This window comes from Catharus ustulatus, chromosome 5, assembly GCF_009819885.2.
Source record: "Catharus ustulatus isolate bCatUst1 chromosome 5, bCatUst1.pri.v2, whole genome shotgun sequence".
Lineage (NCBI taxonomy): Eukaryota > Metazoa > Chordata > Aves > Passeriformes > Turdidae > Catharus > Catharus ustulatus.
The window spans coordinates 15,509,229-15,517,379 of record NC_046225.1 but is presented as its reverse complement, the minus strand read 5'-3'; positions in this window follow the sequence as shown (position 1 = coordinate 15,517,379).

Below are 8,151 nucleotides of genomic sequence, written 5' to 3'. Positions count from 1 at the left end.
TTCTGTGGTTTGTTCCATGGGTATAATTATTTTTCACTGGTGGCTGACCATCACTTTGACAGCAAATCAATTTAAATATTTTGTATAGCCTTCAGCCTGAACAAGGCAATATAATATTTTCCATCTAATTCAATGAAGGTTGGATGGAGTCCTTGAAAGAAGAGACTACACATTTAGCTGGTTTTGTTTCTCCGCCTGTTTGCAAATTATTATGGAAACTTGTAGCCAGCAGAGTCTGTGCAAAGTGGAATCAGAGAGAGTGAGGCAGAGGCTGTGAGCTGTAGATGGTTGCAACTTAACTTTGTTTAGTAATACCAAAGACTAAATTTTATTTTTGGGATTTAGATGAAGCACTAGACATTAGGTATTTGTGTTTCTCCATGCATCTGTCTTTCCCTCATAAATATTTTTATTACAGTTAAAATAATACTGTGACAAGTTTTATAAAAAGCCTTTGAATGTATTTTTCCATTGTATTTATATGTAGTTTCCTTATACATATATAAAGTACTATTGGGAGATATATATATATCTATGTTTTTTAAGTGAAAAAATACCTGTATGATAAGTTTGGTGCAGTTAGCATTGTCTGTGCAGCAGTGGGATATATTTCCTTGATGAAGTCTAATTTAGCTTGTTTATTTGTGTGCAAATAAAATGAGCTTACAATGTAACAAGAAGGACATTAATTTTTTACAAGCACATTCCATACAGAAGTCCAGATTCATAGATTGGAATTATACTTCCTAAGTGATTCAGAAGAGACTGAGGCAGAGAAGCCTACCCTGGAGAGAGAGCCACTGATGTCATTTCTTGCAGCGTGTCCCCCACTCAGATTTTGCTTTCCCGAGTGGATGTTGAAAAAATGGACATATGAGAAGCTGCAATAAATGAGGTCACAGATTATTTTGTACTTATGTAGAGTTCCCATGTACATTGATTCATTCTAGTTCTGGCATGTGTGCAGCTAACTGAGGGGAAGTTTTCCAGAAACAAGCAGAAGCTGATACAGTAGAGACTAAATATTACTTACCTCACACCATGTGTCTTTGACAGACAGATGTACTTCAGCTCTGCACTAGTGGAGTTATGCTGATGTAAAACAAGGGGATGAGTAAATGAGTCAGGCTCAAGTAGTGTCACAGTGCAGGAGATGATGAGAGAATTGAATAGACAATCAGGATGATGATCAGATTATGCTTATTGCTGAATTTCCTAATTTAAAGTCATTGAATAACGGATTTTGATGTTCAGGTTTTGTGGATATGTTAGTGATTGTCTGAGTTCTGTCCTTGCTGTTCTTATCTGTGCTTTGCCTTTCTGTCCTGTCAGCTTTGCTTTCATGGTGTGGCTCCCTCAGAAACTCAGCTGCAGCTGTGCTTTTCCCCTGCACTTCTGCCACAAGAGAATCTGCCTTAGAAGGCAGGAAGGATGAAGGTTGTTCCTGACAGAGAACAGAGGTGAGGGAACAGTTACCCTGGGCTGGTGAGATGAAAGTGAATTCCCCCAGCTAGCAGATCAGAGTGGTGATGCAGGTGAGCACTTCAGAGAGGCAGGAACAGCAGCAGAGTGAGAGGATGCAGTATAGTGGCAAGAAGAATTTTTATCTTTGTCTGACAAAGTCCAGAGAGATTTAAGTCCCTTGATGATTTTGATGTCACTCTAGAGAGCTGTGTGTTACTTTGGGTTTTGAAACCTCTGACAGTCTGACAATTTGGCTTCCTCCAAATTGTGTAGAAAATGTGGGAAAGAAGAGAAAATTAAAACCAGCCTTCCCAACTATAATGTAGCATGCTCTCCTGAATTCTTTTTCCTGTCCCACTTTTTGCAAGGCAGCACAAGACTTGTACTCTTTCTCTCTTATGTTCCTTGTGCCTGAATGTAGCACAGTTGTTTTGTTGCCTGGCACGGATCTGAATATTTCTGACTGATTTCTTTACATCTTGATGCAGGGCTACACCCATAGGGGTAAATCAACATGCACACAGGAATGCACCCAGTACAGAAATTTGTTTCACAGTTATATTTCTCACCAATGAAGTGGTTGCATATCCACGTTCAGGGATGTGGTTCCCATGGTTGTGGTGCTGTTCTTGTAATCAAAGGTGAGAGATGAGGGCTTGGTTCTTTTGTACATTATGTGCAAGATGGTGCCAGACACGGAGTTACAAGTTCAAAGCAAACTGAGCTGCACACCAGGCACGGAAAAGGTGGGTAATTATTTTCTTGTAAACCCATTAGCAGTTGTTTGCCACATAAATAGTGCCCAGCTGTCTGTCTTGGGGATAGCAGCAAGACAGCAGCAGGATTTAACTCAGGGGTCAGGTGCATCCTTTGGCAGAATTCCCAAATGTGAGGTCATTGTGACTCCTGATGTGCTGTGGCTCTGTGTCAAGCTCTCTGAAATCTATTTTGCAACGAGCTCGCTACAAATTGATTAGATTCAGTTGGGTTTATTGGTTGAGCTTGTGAGATTCTTACCAATAGGCATTGTCACACTGAATTTTATAAACTATGGATTTATTTGAGCAGCTGTTACAACTGCTGGAAACTACTGCGTTTGGTTTTGCGTGCAGAGCCTGATGCCTACCAAAAATCCAAGCTTGTTTCCAGCTTAGCAGGTGCCATCCCCCACGTGTCCTAATGACACCAGGCCCAGGAGTGACCACTGGATTAAAAAGTGAATCCTTTTGTACAGTGAGTCTGTGCATTCTGGCTGTCCTTAAAGCCAAGACAGGAGTCCACAGAGCCCCACACCTGAGAATTGAGCTCTTTTTCATTACCACGACACAGCAGTGAAAAGCATTTTGTTGTCTGCAACTGCCTGTGTTCTCCGCCAGGAGAAAAGCACTTTTGTCTTCCAGCTTTTAACTCTTTTTAACCTGTTTTTGCACATAAATTTTACTTTTCTCCTAGCCCTTTCCCTTAGAAAAGGCTTGCAGATATGAGCCCACCCTGGCCAAAAAATGGCTTAATGATTTTCAAGTTCCTTCTGCCTAAAACCTACCAGGCTGCTGCTGTTTGCATTTGATGTATAGAGGTACAGCATAAAAAAAACCCCCAAACCATCCAAACAAAAAAGCTCCAAAATACCCCACATTATCATTGTCTCTCCCCTGCACATTCCCTGAATGTCTCTTAAAGCAACAGACTCCTAATGGTCTAGAGCTAAAAGAAGCTGGAATTTAGCCTGTCCTTTTTTTCACATGCTGATGCTGGTGACTTGCTGATTTCCCCACAGAGGACGTGTTTTCCTTTGTCTGCATGGCAATTTCAGCAAAAAAAAGGAATTTTGAAAGGGAAGAAAAGACAGTTCCACAAGAATTGCTCTAGGGGTAGGTGTAATTGTGCAATCTGGTACTTTTGGATGAAATGATCATCCTATCCCTTAAGAGGACTGAACCCTGGAAAGAGAAACTTGCATTTAACAGTTGTGATAATGTGCAAAAGGATTAACAGCAACCTAACTGATTAGATTAACTGATTTAACTAATTTAACAGCCACATTAAGGACAAGGGGGAGAGCGTAGGAGTCTGAAATTTGCAACCAAGAAGTGCAACAGGAAAAGCAGAGGATCTGGAAACAAAGCAGCTTGAAAGGGAAATAGTGTGGGTGTGCCAATCAGGCAGGCGAGGCAAAAGTCAGAAACCAGAGGCGGCACTTTCAGCCCTCACCACCTCAAGGAACGTTTGAGCCAGAAATTTTATGAAAATGCACTTTTCTCCTCTTTTTAAAAGGAGAGAAAGATGACAGCTAAATTGTTAACTATTCTGCATAAGTATATATGGAAACGTCAAAAAGTGATAAGCACATCCAATTTATTGCTCTGGTACTTGAACTGTGAAAATATTGAAGGAGAAGGAAGAGGAAAAGGAGAAGGAAATGGATTACGAATAGTGTGTTCATAGAGCTGCTGCCACCCAGTGTCAAGTGAAAGTATAAATATAATTAGAAAGGCCACAGGGATAGAATTTCAACCAAAGGCTTAGAAAAGGCAGTTCAAAACAGTAAAAACCCTTAACCAGACCTGCTTGAAGGATTAAATGTCACACTGCTGGGGTTGTACCTTCCCCCTTTCACTACAGGAGCTGCTTGTTTCACTACACAGTTTATTTGTCATCAGATAAGCATCACTTGAAGAGAGATAAGAGCAGCAGGTTTTAGCTATGAGCTGCTGACTTGTTTCTCAGAGCCTGCCCTGCTCCCTGGCTGAGGCAGGGGGGTGTGGGGTGATCCCTGTGCCTGTTTGGACTGATGCAGTAATACAGGGCTGCACTTGCTCGCTGCAGCTCTCACCTGGCACCTTCCCAGTCCCTGCTCTGTGCCAGCAGGACAGGAGTTCCTGTTGTCATTTCTCCCTTGGCCCTGGCTATCAGAGGCTGTGGCTAGCAGATGCTCCTCTGTTCAGCAGTGCTGGAAGGCAGCCCTGGCTGATGGACACCACAGCTTGGTGCAGTTCCAGCTCATGGCCAATGACTGGATGTTCTGGATGAGAGATGCTCGTGCTTCCTACAGCTCTTGCTGACAGAGGGTCCAGCCCCAGCTAACTTCAGTTGCTGCTTCTTAAAGCTCTGGCTCTGTCCTGTGCTCCAGCTCCTGCAGTTGTGATGAGAGATGCTGCTGCTGCTCAGTTCAGGTGATTTCAGTTCCAGTTACTGAACACTCCAGCTTCCTATAGCTTTAGCTAGTTTTCAGTTGAAGATGATTTTCAGGTCCACCCTGTTGAAACTCCAGCTTTCTTGTGGCAGTTCTGGCTTCCTACAACTCCAGCTAATGGACATAAGCTTATTTGATTTCCAGTTCATTCCAGCTCCACTTTGTTGAAGCTCTACCTCCAGTACTGGATGCCCAGAAAGAGTTGCTCCTGCTTCTTCCAGTACCTGCTGATGAAGGACATTTTCCAGCATGTTACTGCTGGAAGTTATTTGAAGTCAGCTCCTGCTTCTTGAAACTCCAGCTCTACACAGCACCACTGGCCAGAAGAGTGGGAGCACTGGTGTGACAGTGTTTTTGTGAGGACACAGGTACTTCCACTGGGAAATCAAGAGCTCTCAATCCCACACACCCACTGCCTTCCCAAAAAGGCTGCCATGCAGCTCCTGGGAATCAGGAGAAACCAGGGTCCAGGTTTCTAGTGTCTCTGCATGCACTCAATCCATTTAATTGACTATAAAACCAGGCCAGCACACCATCAACCCCATGGATCTCATCACAAGCTCTTTGTCAGCTGTGGCTGCAAATATGTGCTCTGTGTCCATGGACAGGTGAGAGCAACATCATCTTTTACAGCATAGTGTTGTCAATTCCCTTGGATACAGAAAATAAAAGCTATTTTTGGATAGCCTGTCACACAGTTGTCATCTCCTGCCCAAAAGCTTGTTTGGGTTTGGATTTGTTCTGGGCCAGCTCCTGCAGAAAATACTGTTCTGTGCTTGCTGGCCAGCCAGGACTGGAGGCAGAGGAGATGTGTGAATGAATGTCCATGTATTCCCAGCCAGCAGCAAACACAAAGCCCAGCCAGTGTGCAATGGCTGAGCAGACATTGCAGGAGCCATGGCATGCAGGATGGGCGCCTGATCAGTTCATGCATGAGCACACAATAGATTTATGCATGAACAGCCCATGAAATTATGAACAGCATCCCATCATTGCACACGTGAACGCCCTAAAACTTCATGCATTGGTGCCCAATTAGCTTATGCATTAGTGCCCAATTTATTTATAACTCAGCCTCCCAATCACTTCATGCACAAGCACTCAATGTATTGACAAGCGAGCCTCCAGACAGCTCACATGAGCACCCAACTAATCCATGCCCCAGTGCTCAATCAGCTCACACAGGAGCAGCTGCTTCTCATGCACCCACAGCACATGCACGAGTGCTGTGCTGGGCTCAGGTCTGTGATGCCATATTCCCACCCTCTGGCACTTCTTGGTGCAGGTGCATCTCCACTGAAAATTGGCTCTTTTCAGGAGAATCAAAACTACATTCAAGATTCCTGTGCTAGCCCAGAGGTGCACAAAAGAACCCTCCTCTTTTTCCAGAGCACTGAAGGGCTGAGGAGTACAGTCTAGCAGGGGTCAACACATCTGCCCAGCCCTGGAAAAAGGTAGAAGTGTCTTTCCCTGCCCCTGTGCCCAGCATCTCTGCCTTTGCTTTCTTCAAAGGTTGTACCAGGGTCACACAATTTCTCACTGTGAGGTAAAAGAGTGTTAGTTTTTCCTTATTAAAAAGGCTAGACTGAGCTACAGAGGGAAGTCACTTTTTGACGGTTATTTGGTTGCAAATCTCTATCCACAAGCTTACGTTGCTTTCTAAGAAAAGGAGGACATTTTCTCAAAATGCTTTGCTACTCATTCACAAACCCACAGCTTTAAGAGAGAACTGGCAGTATTTCTTAGCAAGGCATGAATTTCAATGGTCATCTAAGAGAAAACCATCCACAGAACAGTGTCCTGAAAACAACAGTTCACAGGTCTTTTGCAGCAAACACATTTGTGGGAGTACATTATCACCAGGCTGCTCCAGTGCTGGGATAACTGGACCAGGACCAAGGATCACAGAATTAGAAGGCAGGGAAACCAAGCTGCTGGGATCACTGACTGAGACTATGAGCCTGACTAAAACATGCAACCTGTATGTAACACTGAAGCCCTTGGAAGGACTATGTTACCTTACAGAAGATGCACAGTGAACCTTTCCAACTCTAACTTCAAGCACAAAGTTTACAAATACTTCTGTGATAAGGCATTTCAGGTGAAAACCAGCCCTGGGCTTCCAGAGGTGTGGCACAGAGCAGTAACAATCCCAGCTCAGCTACCCTTTTGCAGCAAGGCAGCCTGATGAGAGACTATGATCTGCCAAAAGGAATTCCTGGCTTAAAAACTGCAAACTCCAATTTACAAGACTGAAACTCCAAGGTCACTAGAAAAACGTTCCTCCTCATTGCTCACAAGAGCCAAAACTGTTTTTAACTTCCCCTACATCTGGAAACCAAAGAGCTCAGCCAACACAACGCTCCATTGCCTCCACAGTGAGATAGCAAAACTGTGCAGTGATAATGACACTGCACCAACAGAAAGGTCACAGCTCTTCTACCACAGCTGACAGGGAAGGCTCCAGGTGCCTGCTTTCCTGAGACTTCACATTTTTCTAATACTAAAACCTAATTAAACACTTGTGTGTTACTTGCTTTCCTTGCTAAGCTGCGTGCAGCTGTACTGGACACCTGAGCAGTAGCTGGGGTTGTGTAACCCACCCCTGCCCAAAAATACACTCGGAGAGCATTCAGGATGTTATCCAGCTGCAGGATGAGAAGAACATTACCTGGGGAAGCTCTTTCAAGAAGTCTAAGCAGCAGAGTCTCTCTCAGAAGTATATACATACAAATACACAGCTCAAAGTGTTCAGTAAGTCATCAAGAACAGTTCTTCAACAGGGAAGAAACAAAGACTAGGGACAAAGAATACATTCCTGTAGCCAAGTGCATTTGAGAACTAGGCAAAGACTGAAAAATAGAAAGGCTTAATACATTTATTGGTAACTGCTAGCATGTACTGTAGAATAGGCTACACTCTTCATACATAAGGAATTCATGGTAGGTACTGGCCAAGCATTGCAAAGCACAGGTTAAACAGAAAGCTGAAACAGCATGCACCATCTCCACAGGCTTATTTAACTGTTCTGAGTATGTAAATCCATCTCACACTTGTCCAATCAATCTGCTTTCAGTCCTATTTAAATGCTACAAAGGGACCAAAATTAAGGACTTAGAAAAGGACTGGAGACAGCAGCTGTTTGCAAGTAGCAGGTAGGAGGAAAGTCCAGGTGACAGTTCCCTCCCTGCTCAGGGGTTAATTCCACACCCCTATGAGCTAAGTTGACAAACAGAGAACTCTGTTTTCATCTCTTACTATAAAGGAAACAGCAGATGCATATAGAACATGTCATACTTCAGACACACCTTTTTTCTGAAGGAGCCATAAAAGCAAATGAGTAACCTGATGTGACCCAGGTGGTTACAGCACTCTCTATGTCTTCACTTGCTCACAGAACAAGCTAATGACAAGTTAGTATACGTTCATATAGCTCTATGCTTGCTCCTAACAAAACACCAATTAATTACAAAGCCAGCTGACCAGTAACCTTC